Genomic DNA, 17646 nt, shown 5'->3' with positions numbered 1-17646 from the left:
AAGCTGGATAGGGACTTAAAATGGTACAAAAGCACCATAAAAGCACAGTACCATGCCATACGGTACAGCACCGCATAGTTTTAGAAAGGCAAACTATTAGGATTTTAAATGACAGCAAGCTGAAAATGGGCTGACAACTTCAGCAAGGCACAATATAGCCATCAAAACATGTTATACCCAGCAATACAAACTATTACAATATGAAAGGAATATAATTATCTAAAACGAATACTAAAGATATTTACCTGTGCACCGAAGTCAATAAACAGAGTCCGGCAGCTTCGGCGACAATAGTCTGCAGCACTGGATTCTGATGCTCGCTTTTAATGTCACCCACACAGCTGTCCTCCGTGTTTCAAGACATTGGCTTCCTCTTGCAATTTTGCTAATGGATGAAGCAAACCACTTTCTTTCAGGTACCCAAACACCTCAACATTCAATAGAGTATCTGACCTAGTGAGAAGTGGAAATACTAGTAAGTAAAATCTGTAAACAATATAAAACAATTTTAAACGAAACGCACAACACCCTACAGCAGGGCTGGCCAAACCGGTCCTCGAGATCTACCAACAGTTCATGTTTTCCAGGCCTCCTGGAGATCTGTAGAATGGTCCGTTAGGAATGAATGCAGCACATCTTAATTAGTAATGACTACACCTGTGGTAGATCTCGAGGACTGGTTTGGCCAGCTCTGCCCTACAGGAAGTCAACATATCACATGATGCCATAATGCAAGGCACCTTACAGAACTGGATATACTTAAAACTTGGAATAATTAAGGTGCCTTGAAAAACAAGTTTGAGAATATCTGTATTAGGATATTAAGTAAAAGCAAGCTAGAAATCGGAGTGAAAACTTTAGATAGCACCATACAGAACATTGCCATGCCACACCAACACCACCACATAGTTTTAGAGAACCAGTACATTCTGACATGAAAACTATTTGGATATTAAGAGCAAGCTGGATATTGGACTCCAAATGTTAGGAAAGCACCATACAGCACAATGTCACACCATATGGCACAACTGCACCTACCGGCACAAGTGGCAATTAAGAAAAAGCAAGCTGGATAGGGACTTAAAATGGTACGAAAGCACCATAACAGCACAGTACCATGCCATACGGTACAGCACCGCATAGTTTTAGAGAGGCAAACTATTAGGATTTTAAATGAAAGCAAGCTGAAAATGGGACAGACGTCAGGAAGTCACCATATAGCACGATGCTATGCCGCATGGCACTATACGGGCACAGCATGATGCTATACTAACGGTGACGACAAGCTTACTCTAGAGGCGCAAGCAGCAATTAAGTCTAACGGTTGTAGGGATGCTGAATACTGGTTTAACCTAGATATTCAAACTATTAGGATATTAAGAAGGAAGCTGGATAGGGACCTAAAATGGTCCGAAATCACCAAATACAGCACATTGCCATGCCATACAACACAGCAGTTTTAGAGATACATTACATTCTGAAATGCAAACTATTAGGATATTAAGAAGCAAGCTGGATAGGGACTTAAAATGGTACAAAAGCACCATAACAGTACCATGCCAAACGGTACAGCACCACATAGTTTTAGAGAGGCAATCTATTAGTATTTTATATGAAAACAAGCTGAAAATGGGGCAGACGTCAGGAAGTCACCATATAGCACAATGCTATGCCGCATGGCACTATACGGCATAGCATGATGCTATACTAACGGTGATGGCAAGCTTACCCTAGTGGCGCAAGCAGCAATTAAGTCTAACGGTTGTAGGGATGCTGAATACTGGATTAACCCAGATATTCAAACTATTAGGATATTAAGAAAAAGAAAGCTGGATAGGGACTTAAAATGGTACGAAAAGCACCAAATACAGCACATTGCCATGCAACACAGCATAGTTTTAGAGTTGCATTACATTCTGAAATGCAAACTATTAGTATCCTAAATGAAAGCAAGCTGCAAATGGGACGGATGTCAGGAAGGTGCCATATAGCACAATGCTATACCGCATGGCACTATACGGCATAACATGATGCTATACTAACGGTGATGGCAAGCTTACCCTAGAAGCGCAAGCAGCAATTAAGTCTAACGGTTGTAGGGATGCTGAATACTGGATTAACCCAGATATTCAAACTATTAGGATATTAAGAAGGAAGCTGGATAGGGACTTAAAATGGTACGAAAAGCACCAAATACAGCACATTGCCATGCAACACAGCATAGTTTTTTTTTTTTAAATAAAGTATTTTTATTTCGAAGGAGAGTAGTTTGCATACAGACATTGCATAACAGGAACACATTAAACACGTAATGACATGTCCTCATCGGGGAACAGCATTCACTTTCGACTTCTTTTCAAACTATGTAATTTGCTCATAGGCGCATAGGAATGTACAGTTATATATACCATTATTTTGCATTATCCGTACACTCTAGTATTCATGAAATCACATTATACTTTGTTTTGTTTCCCCCCCCCCCCTCAAATATAACTCTTACGGACAATCCGTCCGAGTAAAACCCTTTAAAAGAGAAGAAAACAATCAGAAACCAAACACAGAGAACCCCAGAAATAAAAAAATTAAAAAAACAAAGAGACAAAAAACATTATGGGGAAGAGGACGCATTGGGGGATACTAGCACTCTAAATCCTACCCTGTCCAGATGGGCACAGAGCCACTCTCTCATTCACAACCCATTGGGTGAGAGGGAAGCCGATGGCCCTAGAAGATCATAACTTGGCAAATCCAGGACCTGTTAGTAACCCTATCACCATTAAGTTGTAGGGTCTGGGACGGAGTATATGGATTCCAGCCATGGAGACCAAATTCTTTCAAATTTAGCGGAGGCATTGTGTTTCATATAAATGTATCGTTCCTTAAAAACAGTGTCGTTTATTAGTGCCTTAAGAGCGGGGAGTGTAGGGCCCTTAGGGGCCATCCATAGCCTCGCAATGCTTACCTTCGCCATTGCACATATGTTGCGAGCATATAGGCCCTCTGGACCAGACACAAAGTCAGAGCTACCCATTCCCAGGATGCAAAATTGCGGAGTAAGCATGGCCTCGTCCACCCCTGTGTTCCCCAGAATCGATCCGACCCCCGCCCAGAAAGCCCGCAACACCGGACAATCCCAAATGAGGTGCCAAAAAGTACCTGCAGTCATCCCACACTTAGGGCAGTCACCCACACGACCCGTCCCGAATTTGGCCAGTCTGGCCGGGGTCATATATATTCTATGCAAAAGGAAGTATTGTATCTGTTGATACCTGATGGATTTGGTAACCGTGCACGGAGTTTCCAAAGCAAGGGTCCAGTTCTCTTCATCTATGGGGCCCAGATCCTGCTCCCATTTGACACGGAGACGTGTCAAAGGATCTATATGGAGTTTGGCGAGTAGATAACCATAAGCATGGGAAATCATCTTAACTCGACCCAGCATACTTACAAAGGTCTTAATGGGAAATGGTATAATTTTAGGGGGGGAATTGGCGAATTGGGACTGCAAGGCATGTCTGAGCTGGAGGTATCTAAAAAAATAGGAGTTAGGCAAATTAAACTCATCTTTTAGTTGTTGGAAGGATTTGAGCGTATTATCCATATAAAGGTGATTTATGGAAATCACTGATTTAGGGGCCCAAACTTCCCTCCCCTCGAGCGCATACAGTTCAGGGAGCCATTTAGAATACCAGAGGGGGGTGTCCGGGTCCAATCCATCAAATTTCAAAAGAATTTTTAGTGCCTGCCACACCTTCATGGCTTGGTATATAAGAGGAGGGAGGAACCGGGCCAAGCTCCCACTCAGCAACACCTGCAGGGGGGATAAGTCGGGGAAGTAGCATTGTATAAATACCCAGTGTAGAGAAGTGACGCCAGTATCCTGCACCCATGCACTAATATGAGACAGCTGAGCGGCATAGTAGTACATCTGAAAGTTTGGCAAGGCCAGACCTCCGTCGCTGCGCAGCCTGGTGAGAGTGTTCAGTTGTATTCTAGGACGTTTGCTAGCCCATATTAAAGAAGACAGGACACTATTCAATTTTCTAAAGAAGGATGGATGAATATATACAGGGGATTGCAGAACCACATATAGAATCTTAGGTAGTATTATCATTTTTACGAGGCTGACCCTGCCAGATACAGTCAATGGAAGCTTACACCAAGTCTTGGATTTACGAGTTATTTGTTGCATGATCGGATCAAGGATCAAAGGTGTAAAGTCAGAGGGGTCATTGGTTACCTGAATCCCAAGATATTTAAATTTCGCCGTCCAACATAGCGGCAGGGAGATTTTAGGAGCAGCAGGGGGGGGGGCCAATCACAGGCATAATAGAGGACTTAGACCAGTTAATATGAAGGCCTGAATATACACCGAACTCCTCAATCAATTGCAACACTGTAGGCATAGACCTGGTGTAATCCTGCAGAAACAACAGCATGTCGTCAGCGTAAAGGGCAATCCTATCCTCACGAGGGCCGGTATGAATGCCCACCACGCCTGGGTGGGACCTTATTAGACAGGCCAAGGGTTCGATGGCCAGGGCAAACAAGGTTGGGGACAGAGGACATCCCTGCCTGGTCCCGCGAAACAGGCGGAACGAGGGAGAGATAGCCATTCACTGAGATCCTGGCAGTCGGGTGCTGATAAAGCAATTTAATCCATTTTATAAAATTAGGCCCGAAACCCATAGCTGTCATGACCTCCCATAGATAGGACCACTCGATACTGTCAAATGCCTTGGCGGCATCCAGTGAGACCACTACCGAGTCAGAGGGGAAGTCATATGGGATTTGTAAGATGGTATATAATCTACGTAGGTTAATAGAAGTGGACATCCCTGGCATAAAGCCGGTCTGGTCGGAGTGGATAATGGAAGTAATTACGGTGTTGAGTCGAACTGCTAAAATCTTTGCCAGGATCTTAGCGTCAGTGGGAATCAATATCGGTCTATAGGATTCTGGGGATCTAGGGTCTTTTCCGGGCTTCGGGATCACTATAATAATCGCCTCCGCCATAGAGGGGGGAAGTTGATCATTAACAAAAATATCAGAATACAGGGCGTGAAGCCTAGGACCGAAGAAATCAATGTGGGTCTTGTATACCTCTGAGGGGATGCCGTCATAGCCCGGTGCCTTGCCGCTGGGAGACAAGCCAATAGCCGCCGTTACCTCTTCCAGAGTCAAGGGTGTCTCCAGCATCTCAGAGGCCTCCGGGGGGAGTGTGGGTAGGGGAATATTACTTAAATAAGCGGAGAGGTCTGATGTCGAGTCTACCAGTTGTGAACTGTAGACCTCAGCATAGTAGGAGCGGAATAGCTGCGCAATTTCCGGCGTGGTGTTCACAAGGGCGCCATCGCTACCGGTCATCTGAGCAATTGTAGAACCTGGGCGGTCACTGTGCACCAATCGAGCCAACAGGCCACCTGGCCTATCGCCCTGCATGTAAATATTAGTAGCCTGAAATAGAAGCGAGCGCGAGTTTATATCAGACAGATGAGCCACCCATGCCGACTGGGCCGCCAGCCAGCGTACCTTCAGCGCAGGGGTGCCATCCACCAAGTATCTAGATTCCAAATCCCTGGCGTCACTCTCAAGGGCTCGCTCTCTCTCCCTGCAGGACATTTTGAGGGCAGAAATACGTCCAATATACGTTCCCCTTAGGAATGCCTTAAATGAATCCCAAACCACTGTTCCGGGGGCCGAGCCTACATTGTCAGTAAAGTATCCTTCCCACTGAGTCACCTGGTCAGAGCAGTCACCTATTTGCAGCAGCCAGGAAGGATGCAGTTTCCAATAAGATTGACCCCTCTGGCTCACCATAGCGAGAGTCAACACCATAGGGGAGTGATCAGATATACCCCGGGCCTCGTATTGGACGTCAACCACCCTAGGGAGAAGAACGGGGGAGAGTAGGGTCAGATCGATCCTGGAGAACGAACCATGCGTGCCAGAGAAGCATGAAAACTGTCTAGTCGTAGGGTGCCGAGCTCTCCACACATCCACCCACTGCAAATTATTCAGAAAATCAGCAAATTTAGTAGGACTAGAGCGGACCCCAGCAGCCTGCGGAGAGCGCCATCTGTCTAAAGCTAAATTCATGACATTGTTAAAGTCACCCAAGCAGATTACCGGGGTGTCCGGAGAGGAGGCTATGAATGAAGCGGCTTGCTGTAGTACATCGTACGAGAATGGGGGGGGGGATATAAACCACCAGTATGTAGTAGGGTTGGGAACTTAGTCTACATTCAAGGAACACAAATCGACCGTATTTGTCAGTCTTGACCGATACCAGCTCAAATTGGACCGATTTCTTTATCAGGATTGACACACCCCTGGAGGAAGAGGAGTGAGAAGCGTGATTGGCCCAGCCCACCCAGGGTCTTCTAAGTGACAGTAACCTATTCCCCTCCAAGTGAGTCTCGCAAAGACATGCAACATCCGGGCCATATTTCCGAAGTGTAGTTAATACTAAGGAACGCTTTATCTTATTATTTAAACCTCGAACATTCCATGTCAGAAATTTCAAATTAGCCATAGATCTGGTAATATTCTATGTAGTAACCTAAAAATACAGTCCAGCGAATATTCCTGGAAATTGTTAGTGAGGGTAATAACAGTGCTATACTACTCAATCCCTGATTCTTAATCGACAGTATCCAATGCATCAGACATACCTTCCACATCAAAATGAATGTACTCCAAAACAAATTTAAGCATGAGAAAAATAAACTATAGAAAGAAAAAAACTTGTGTAAGGCACAGCAACAAGCTGTTCGCTGAACTCCCCCCCCCCTCCCCGTATACCACCCCTAACTTCGGCATACTTAAATCCCAAACTATCGTTTCTATCTCTCAAGGGCTAAATACTAAACAAAACCCTTAACCAAAGTCAAGCGATCAAGAGAAAGAAAAGTCCTGAGCCACCAACGCCAAGGGGGGGCTCCCTGGACAATGGGTAGATGCCTCTGGTGGTCCCAACCGATCATTAGACAGTGCAGGGCCTCAATCCGGGGCCATCTGGCGCGCTCCCGGAGCATATCTGTCCAGCCATTGGGCCGCCTCTCTAGGGGAATTGAAGAATTTGGTTTCCCCGTCCGCTACCACCCGGAGTCGGGAGGGGAATAGCATAGAGTAGGAGACGTTCAGGTCTCTGAGGCGCCTCTTGATAGGCATAAACTGGGCTCGATCCTTCTGGACTTCCGCGGCAAAATCAGGAAAAGCAGACACGGTAACCCCGTTTCTGGTAAGGGGGCCTTTTGTGCGTCCCAACCGGAGGACCGAGTCACGGTCCTTATAATGCAGAAATTTGGCGATGAAGGTGCGCGGAGGGGCGCCAGGAGGTAGAGGACGAGATGGTATCCGGTGTGCACGCTCCACCGTAAACTGTGTCGTGAAGGATTCAGCGCCGTACAGTTCCTTAAGCCATGACTCCAGGAAGACCTCAGGCTGGGAGCCGCCCTCCTTCTCCGGCAGGCCCACAAATCGCACATTATTTCTACGCAGCCGACCCTCCATGTCTAGTAATTTGGATTGAAGGGATGTTACTTGCTGGGTTACCGTGGAAATAGATTGTTTCATAGGACCGCACATATCCTCCAGGTTCGAGACACGGGTTTCTGCCTCTCCCACTCTCTCTCGTTTGCGCTGGACGTCCTGCCGAAGCAGTGAGAGATCACACTGCACTTTCTCCATCTTATCTGAAAGACGCTGTTCCGATCCAGCTATTGCCTCCAGCACTTGTTGAAGAGATGGAGCTGCGGGTGTGTTAGGGGATTCAGCAGCTGTTGCAGATGGGGAGTAGGAGTGGGACGGAGAGGCCCCCTGCGAAGCGGCCTGCGAGGCCCGTTGGTTTAGTGGGTTAGGTTGTCTGGCAAATTTCTCCAGCTTCGCCGCAGCCGTGCGCTGGCCGTCCCGAACCATGACGGACAATAGGTAGTAACAGACACTCCGGTATAATCTCAGGTCAAAAGCGTAGAAGGAGACTTCAGCAATGAGTGAATTTTAGGGTTGTAATAAGCAGAAACACATCCGCAGCTGGTCTCCAAAGTAGTAGGCAAATGTAAAAGAAAGTACTGGCAGCGTCCCAGAATATAGGTGAGAGCAGGAGCGATGCAGTTATTTAGTATGTAAAATAAGACAGCAACTGAAGTCAAAGTGTAATTTGATCCCAGGAGGTAGAAGTCACTCACCAGTTACATATCAGTCAGCCTTTAAGTGAGAGTGTTCCCTCTATGACTGGAAGCAGCAGTCCAGAGCAGTGGGGCCGGGAATCTCCAAAATTGAGGCCGGGGATCCGGAGGAGGTATAGGCCGCAAATCCGGAAGTATGTCTCCTCGGCCGTACAGACCCCGGGGAGAGCGGGGAAATCGCCTGCCGGTGCCCTGCAGCGTAGGGAAGAAAAGCAGGGTATTCAGGCACACCAAAGGGGCCAGGATATTACAGGAGGATGTTTAATCCAGGGAGCTCCCGGGATCTGCTTCCTACTCCTGTGCTGCCGTGGCCACGCCCCCCAACACAGCATAGTTTTAGAGATGCAATCTATTAGGATTTTAAATGACAGCAAGCTGAAAATGGGCTGACAACTTCAGCAAGGCACAATATAGCCATCAAAACATGTTATACCCAGCAATACAAACTATTACAATATGAAAGGAATATAATTATCTAAAACGAATACTAAAGATATTTACCTGTGCACCGAAGTCAATAAACAGAGTCCGGCAGCTTCGGCGACAATAGTCTGCAGCACTGGATTCTGATGCTCGCTTTTAATGTCACCCACACAGCTGTCCTCCGTGTTTCAAGACATTGGCTTCCTCTTGCAATTTTGCTAATGGATGAAGCAAACCACTTTCTTTCAGGTACCCAAACACCTCAACATTCAATAGAGTATCTGACCTAGTGAGAAGTGGAAATACTAGTAAGTAAAATCTGTAAACAATATAAAATAGACAATTTTAAACGAAACGCACAACACCCTACAGCAGGGCTGTCCAAACCGGTCCTCGAGATCTACCAACAGTTCATTTTTTCCAGGCCTCCTGGAGATCTGTAGAATGGTCCGTTAGGAATGAATGCAGCACATCTTAATTAGTAATGACTACACCTGTGGTAGATCTCGAGGACTGGTTTGGCCAGCTCTGCCCTACAGGAAGTCAACATATCACATGATGCCATAATGCAAGGCACCTTACAGAACTGGATATACTTAAAACTTGGAATAATTAAGGTGCCTTGAAAAACAAGTTTGAGAATATCTGTATTAGGATATTAAGTAAAAGCAAGCTAGAAATCGGAGTGAAAACTTTAGATAGCACCATACAGAACATTGCCATGCCACACCAACACCACCACATAGTTTTAGAGAACCAGTACATTCTGACATGAAAACTATTTGGATATTAAGAGCAAGCTGGATATTGGACTCCAAATGTTAGGAAAGCACCATACACCACAATGTCACACCATATGGCACAACTGCACCTACCGGCACAAGTGGCAATTAAGAAAAAGCAAGCTGGATAGGGACTTAAAATGGTACGAAAGCACCATAACAGCACAGTACCATGCCATACGGTACAGCACCGCATAGTTTTAGAGAGGCAATCTATTAGGATTTTAAATGAAAACAAGCTGAAAATGGGGCAGACGTCAGGAAGTCACCATATAGCACAATGCTATGCCGCATGGCAATAAACGGAACAGCATGATGCTATACCAATAGTGACGGCAAGCTTAACCTAGAGGCGCAAGCAGAAATTAAGTCTAACGGTTGTAGGGATGCGGAATACTGGATTAACCCAGATATTCAAACTATTAGGATATTTAGAAAAAGCAAGCTAGATAGGGACATGCTTACCCTAGAGGCGCAAGCTGCAATTTAGTCTAACGGTTGTAGGGATGCTGAATACTGCTTTAACCTAGATATTCAAACTATTAGGATATTAAGAAGGAAGCTGGATAGGGACCTAAAATGGTCCGAAATCACCAAATACAGCACATTGCCATGCCATACAACACAGCAGTTTTAGAGATACATTACATTCTGAAATGCAAACTATTAGGATATTAAGAAGCAAGCTGGATAGGGACTTAAAATGGTACAAAAGCACCATAACAGTACCATGCCAAACGGTACAGCACCACATAGTTTTAGAGAGGCAATCTATTAGTATTTTATATGAAAACAAGCTGAAAATGGGGCAGACGTCAGGAAGTCACCATATAGCACAATGCTATGCCGCATGGCACTATACGGCATAGCATGATGCTATACTAACGGTGATGGCAAGCTTACCCTAGTGGCGCAAGCAGCAATTAAGTCTAACGGTTGTAGGGATGCTGAATACTGGATTAACCCAGATATTCAAACTATTAGGATATTAAGAAAAAGAAAGCTGGATAGGGACTTAAAATGGTACGAAGAGCACCAAATACAGCACATTGCCATGCAACACAACATAGTTTTAGAGATGCATTACATTCTGAAATGCAAACTATTAGTATCCTAAATGAAAGCAAGCTGCAAATGGGACGGATGTCAGGAAGGAACCATATAGCACAATGCTATGCCGCATGGCACTATACGGCATAGCATGATGCTATACTAACGGTGATGGCAAGCTTACCATAGCGGCGCAAGCAGCAATTAAGTCTAACGGTTGTGGGGATGCTGAATACTGGATTAACCCAGATATTCAAACTATTAGGATATTAAGAAGGAAGCTGGATAGGGACTTAAAATGGTACGAAAAGCACCAAATACAGCACATTGCCATGCCATACAACACAGCATAGTTTTAGAGATGCATTACATTTTGAAATGCAAACTATTAGGATATTAAGAAGCAGCAAGCTGGATAGGGACTTAAAATGGTACGAAAGTACTATAAAAGCACAGTACCATGCCATATAACACAGCATAGTTTTAGAGATGCATTACATTTTGAAATGCAAACTATTAGGATATTAAAAAGAAGCAAGCTGGATAGGGACTTAAAATGGTACAAAAGCACCATAACAGTACAGTAACATGCCAAACGTACAGCACCGCATAGTTTTAGAGAGGCAATCTATTAGGATTTTAAATGAAAACAAGCTGAAAATGGGGCAGACGTCAGGAAGTCACCATATAGCACAATGCTATGCCGCATGGCAATAAACGGCACAGCATGATGCTATACCAATAGTGACGGCAAGCTTAACCTAGAGGCGCAAGCAGAAATTAAGTCTAACGGTTGTAGGGATGCGGAATACTGGATTAACCCAGATATTCAAACTATTAGGATATTAAGAAGGAAGCTGGATAGGGACTTAAAATGGTACGAAAGCACCAAATACAGCACATTGCCATACAACACAGCATAGTTTTAGAGATGCATTACATTCTGAAATGCAAACTATTAGGATCCCAAATGAAAGCAAGCTGCAAATGGGACGGATGTCAGGGAGGCACCATATAGCACAATGCTATGCCGCATGGCAATAAACGGCACAGCATGATGCTATACCAATAGTGATGGCAAGCTTAACCTAGAGGAGCAAGCAGCAATTAAGTCTAACGGTTGTAGGGATGCGGAATACTGGATTAACCCAGATATTCAAACTAATAGGATATTAAGAAAAAGAAAGCTGGATAGGGACTTAAAATGGTACGAAAGCACCAAATACAGCACATTGCCATGCAACACAGCATAGTTTTAGAGTTGCATTACATTCTGAAATGCAAACTATTAGTATCCTAAATGAAACCAAGCTGCAAATGGGACGGATGTCAGGAAGGCACCATATAGCACAATGCTATGCCGCATGGCACTATACGGCATAGCATGATGCTATACTAACGGTGATGGCAAGCTTACCCTAGCGGCGCAAGCAGCAATTAAGTCTAACGGTTGTAGGGATGCTGAATACTGGATTAACCCAGATATTCAAACTATTAGGATATTAAGAAGAAGCAATCTGGATAGGGACTTAAAATGGTACAAAAGCACCATAACAGTACAGTACCATGCCAAACGGTACAGCACCGCATAGTTTTAGAGAGGCAATCTATTAGGATTTTAAATGAAAACAAGCTGAAAATGGGGCAGACGTCAGGAAGTCACCATATAGCACAATGCTATGCCGCATGGCACTATACGGCATAGCATGATGCTATACTGACGGTGATGGCAAGCTTACCCTAGCGGCGCAAGCAGCAATTAAGTCTAACGGTTGTAGGGATGCTGAATACTGGATTAACCCAGATATTCAAACTATTAGGATATTAAGAAGGAAGCTGGATAGGGACTTTAAATGGTACGAAAAGCACCAAATACAGCACATTGCCATGCCATACAACACAGCATAGTTTTAGAGATGCATTACATTTTGAAATGCAAACTATTAGGATATTAAGAAGCAGCAAGCTGGATAGGGACTTAAAATGGTACAAAAGCACCATAACAGTACAGTACCATGCCATATAACACAGCATAGTTTTAGAGATGCATTACATTTTGAAATGCAAACTATTAGGATCCCAAATGAAAGCAAGCTGCAAATGGGACAGATGTCAGGAAGGCACCATATAGCACAATGCTATGCCGCATGGCACTATACGGCATAGCATGATGCTATACTAACGGTGATGGCAAGCTTAACCTAGAGGCGCAAGCAGCAATTAAGTCTAACGGTTGTAGGGATGCGGAATACTGGATTAACCCAGATATTCAAACTATTAGGATATTAAGAAGGAAGGTGGATAGGGACTTAAAATGGTACGAAAAGCACCAAATACAGCACATTGCCATGCAACACAGCATAGTTTTAGAGTTGCATTACACTCTGAAATGCAAACTATTAGTATCCTAAATGAAAGCAAGCTGCAAATGGGACGGATGTCAGGAAGGCACCATGTAGCACAATGCTATACCGCATGGCACTATACGGCATAGCATGATGCTATACTAACGGTGATGGCAAGCTTACCCTAGAAGCGCAAGCAGCAATTAAGTCTAACGGTTGTAGGGATGCTGAATACTGGATTAACCCAGATATTCAAACTATTAGGATATTAAGAAGGAAGCTGGATAGGGACTTAAAATGGTACGAAAAGCACCAAATACAGCACATTGCCATGCCATACAACACAGCATAGTTTTAGAGATGCAATCTATTAGGAATTTAAATGAAAACAAGCTGAAAATGGGGCAGACGTCAGGAAGTCACCATATAGCACAATGCTATGCCGCATGGCACTATACGGCATAGCATGATGCTATACTAACGGTGATGGCAAGCTTACCCTAGCGGCGCAAGCAGCAATTAAGTCTAACGGTTGTAGGGATGCTGAATACTGGATTAACCCAGATATTCAAACTATTAGGATATTAAGAAGGAAGCTGGATAGAGACTTAAAATGGTACGGAAAGCACCAAATACAGCACATTGCCATGCCATACAACACAGCATAGTTTTAGAGATGCATTACATTTTGAAATGCAAACTATTAGGATATTAAGAAGAAGCAAGCTGGATAGGGACTTAAAATGGTACAAAAGCACCATAACAGTACAGTACCATGCCAAACGGTACAGCACCGCATAGTTTTAGAGAGGCAATCTATTAGGATTTTAAATGAAAACAAGCTGAAAATGGGGCAGACGTCAGGAAGTCACCATATAGCACAATGCTATGCCGCATGGCACTATACGGCATAGCATGATGCTATACTAACGGTGATGGCAAGCTTACCCTAGCGGCGCAAGCAGCAATTAAGTCTAACAGTTGTAGGGATGCTGAATACTGGATTAACCCAGATATTCAAACTATTAGGATATTAGGAAGGAAGCTGGATAGGGACTTAAAATGGTACGAAAGCACCAAATACAGCACATTGCCATGCAACACAGCATAGTTTTAGAGTTGCATTACATTCTGAAATGCAAACTATTAGTATCCTAAATGAAAGCAAGCTGCAAATGGGACGGATGTCAGGAAGGCACCATATAGCACAATGCTATGCCGCATGGCACTATACGGCATAGCATGATGCTATACTAACGGTGATGGCAAGTTTACCCTAGAAGCGCAAGCAGCAATTAAGTCTACCGGTTGTAGGGATGCTGAATACTGGATTAACCCAGATATTCAAACTATTAGGATATTAAGAAGGAAGCTGGATAGGGACTTAAAATGGTACGAAAAGCACCAAATACAGCACATTGCCATGCCATACAACACAGCATAGTTTTAGAGATGCATTACATTTTGAAATGCAAACTATTAGGATATTAAGAAGCAGCAAGCTGGATAGGGACTTAAAATGGTACGAAAGCACCATAACAGTACAGTACCATGCCAAACGGTACAGCACCGCATAGTTTTAGAGAGGCAATCTATTAGGATTTTATATGAAAACAAGCTGAAAATGGGGCAGAAGTCAGGAAGTCACCATATAGCACAATGCTATGCCGCATGGCACTATACGGCATAGCATGATGCTATACTAACGGTGATGGCAAGCTTACCCTAGCGGCGCAAGCAGCAATTAAGTCTAACGGTTGTAGGGATGCTGAATACTGGATTAACCCAGATATTCAAACTATTAGGATATTAAGAAGGAAGCTGGATAGGGACTTAAAATGGTACGAAAAGCACCAAATACAGCACATTGCCATGCAACACAGCATAGTTTTTGAGATGCATTACATTTTGAAATGCAAACTGCAAACTATTAGGATATTAAGAAGCAGCAAGCTGGATAGGGACTTAAAATGGTACGAAAGCACCAAATACAGCACATTGCCATACAACACAGCATAGTTTTAGAGATGCATTACATTCTGAAATGCAAACTATTAGTATCCTAAATGAAAGCAAGCTGCAAATGGGACGGATGTCAGGAAGGCACCATATAGCACAATGCTATGCCGCATGGCACTATACGGCATAGCATGATGCTATACTAACGGTGATGGCAAGCTTACCCTAGAAGCGCAAGCAGCAATTAAGTCTAACAGTTGTAGGGATGCTGAATACTGGATTAACCCAGATATTCAAACTATTAGGATAATAAGAAGGAAGCTGTATAGGGACTTAAAATGGTATGAAAAGCACCAAATACAGCACATTGCCATGCCATACAACACAGCATAGTTTTAGAGATGCAATCTATTAGGATTTTAAATGAAAACAAGCTGAAAATGGGGCAGACGTCAGGAAGTCACCATATAGCACAATGCTATGCCGCATGGCACTATACGGCATAGCATGATGCTATACTAACGGTGATGGCAAGCTTAACCTAGAGGCGCAAGCAGCAATTAAATCTAACGGTTGTAGGGATGCGGAATACTGGTTTAACCCAGATATTCAAACTAATAGGATATTAAGAAGAAAGCTGGATAGGGACTTAAAATGGTACGAAAGCACCAAATACAGCACATTGCCATACAACACAGCATAGTTTTAGAGATGCATTACATTCTGAAATGCAAACTATTAGGATCCCAAATGAAAGCAAGCTGCAAATGGGACGGATGTCAGGAAGGCACCATATAGCACAATGCTATGCCGCATGGCAATAAACGGCACAGCATGATGCTATACCAATAGTGATGGCAAGCTTAACCTAGAGGCGCAAGCAGCAATTAAGTCTAACGGTTGTAGGGATGCAGAATACTGGATTAACCCAGATATTCAAACTATTAGGATATTAAGAAAAAGAAAGCTGGATAGGGACTTAAAATGGTACGAAAGCACCAAATACAGCACATTGCCATGCAACACAGCATAGTTTTAGAGATGCATTACATTTTGAAATGCAAACTATTAGGATATTAAGAAGCAGCAAGCTGGATAGGGACTTAAAATGGTACGAAAGTACTATAAAAGCACAGTACCATGCCATATAACACAGCATAGTTTTAGAGATGCATTACATTTTGAAATACAAACTATTAGGATATTAAGAAGAAGCAAGCTGGATAGGGACTTAAAATGGTACAAAAGCACCATAACAGTACAGTACCATGCCAAACGGTACAGCACCGCATAGTTTTAGAGAGGCAATCTATTAGGATTTTAAATGAAAACAAGCTGAAAATGGGGCAGACGTCAGGAAGTCACCATATAGCACAATGCTATGCCGCATGGCAATAAACGGCACAGCATGATGCTATACCAATAGTGACGGCAAGCTTAACCTAGAGGCGCAAGCAGAAATTAAGTCTAACGGTTGTAGGGATGCGGAATACTGGATTAACCCAGATATTCAAACTATTAGGATATTAAGAAGGAAGCTGGATAGGGACTTAAAATGGTACGAAAGCACCAAATACAGCACATTGCCATGCAACACAGCATAGTTTTAGGGTTGCATTACATTCTGAAATGCAAACTATTAGTATCCTAAATGAAAGCAAGCTGCAAATGGGACGGATGTCAGGAAGGCACCATATAGCACAATGCTATACCGCATGGCACTATACGGCATAGCATGATGCTATACTAACGGTGATGGCAAGCTTAACCTAGAGGCGCAAGCAGCAATTAAGTCTAACGGTTGTAGGGATGCGGAATACTGGTTTAACCCAGATATTCAAACTAATAGGATATTAAGAAGAAAGCTGGATAGGGACTTAAAATGGTACAAAAGCACCATAACAGTACCATGCCAAACGGTACAGCACCGCATAGTTTTAGAGAGGCAATCTATTAGGATTTTAAATAAAAACAAGCTGAAAATGGGGCAGACGTCAGGAAGTCACCATATAGCACAATGCTATGCCGCATGGCAATAAACGGCACAGCATGATGCTATACCAATAGTGACGGCAAGCTTAACCTAGAGGCGCAAGCAGAAATTAAGTCTAACGGTTGTAGGGATGCGGAATACTGGTTTAACCCAGATATTCAAACTAATAGGATATTAAGAAGAAAGCTGGATAGGGACTTAAAATGGTACAAAAGCACCAAATACAGCACATTGCCATACAACACAGCATAGTTTTAGAGATGCATTACATTCTGAAATGCAAACTATTAGGATCCCAAATGAAAGCAAGCTGCAAATGGGATGGATGTCAGGGAGGCACCATATAGCACAATGCTATGCCGCATGGCAATAAACGGCACAGCATGATGCTATACCAATAGTGATGGCAAGCTTACCCTAGAAGCGCAAGCAGCAATTAAGTCTAACGGTTGTAGGGATGCTGAATACTGGATTAACCCAGATATTCAAACTATTAGGATATTAAGAAGGAAGCTGGATAGGGACTTAAAATGGTACGAAAAGCACCAAATACAGCACATTGCCATGCCATACAACACAGCATAGTTTTAGAGATGCAATCTATTAGGATTTTAAATGAAAACAAGCTGAAAATGGGGCAGACGTCAGGAAGTCACCATATAGCACAATGCTATGCCGCATGGCACTATACGGCATAGCATGATGCTATACTAACGGTGATGGCAAGCTAACCCTAGCGGCGCAAGCAGCAATTTAGTCTAACGGTTGTAGGGATGCTGAATACTGGATTAACCCAGATATTCAAACTATTAGGATATTAAGAAGAAGCAAGCTGGATAGGGACTTAAAATGGTACAAAAGCACCATAACAGTACCATGCCAAACGGTACAGCACCGCATAGTTT

The 17646-nt window shown here is 43.6% G+C and overlaps 1 long non-coding RNA gene across 2 annotated transcripts in view; it reads right to left on the bottom strand.

Annotated features, from left to right (window-relative positions):
* Positions 1–249: 249 nt before the first annotated feature.
* LOC135057654 (uncharacterized) overlaps positions 250–17646 on the bottom strand; it is a 77471-nt gene continuing 60074 nt past the window's right edge. For both annotated transcript variants that reach the window (XR_010244267.1, XR_010244268.1), the window contains exons 4-5: positions 8691–8898; positions 250–453 (exon numbers count right to left, since the gene is read on the bottom strand). This is a non-coding gene — a long non-coding RNA (uncharacterized LOC135057654). The remainder of the gene's footprint in view (positions 454–8690; positions 8899–17646) is intronic.

Source organism: Pseudophryne corroboree, chromosome 3 (genome assembly GCF_028390025.1).
Source record: "Pseudophryne corroboree isolate aPseCor3 chromosome 3, aPseCor3.hap2, whole genome shotgun sequence".
NCBI lineage: Eukaryota > Metazoa > Chordata > Amphibia > Anura > Myobatrachidae > Pseudophryne > Pseudophryne corroboree.
This window is presented reverse-complemented; position numbering and strand designations above follow the sequence as displayed.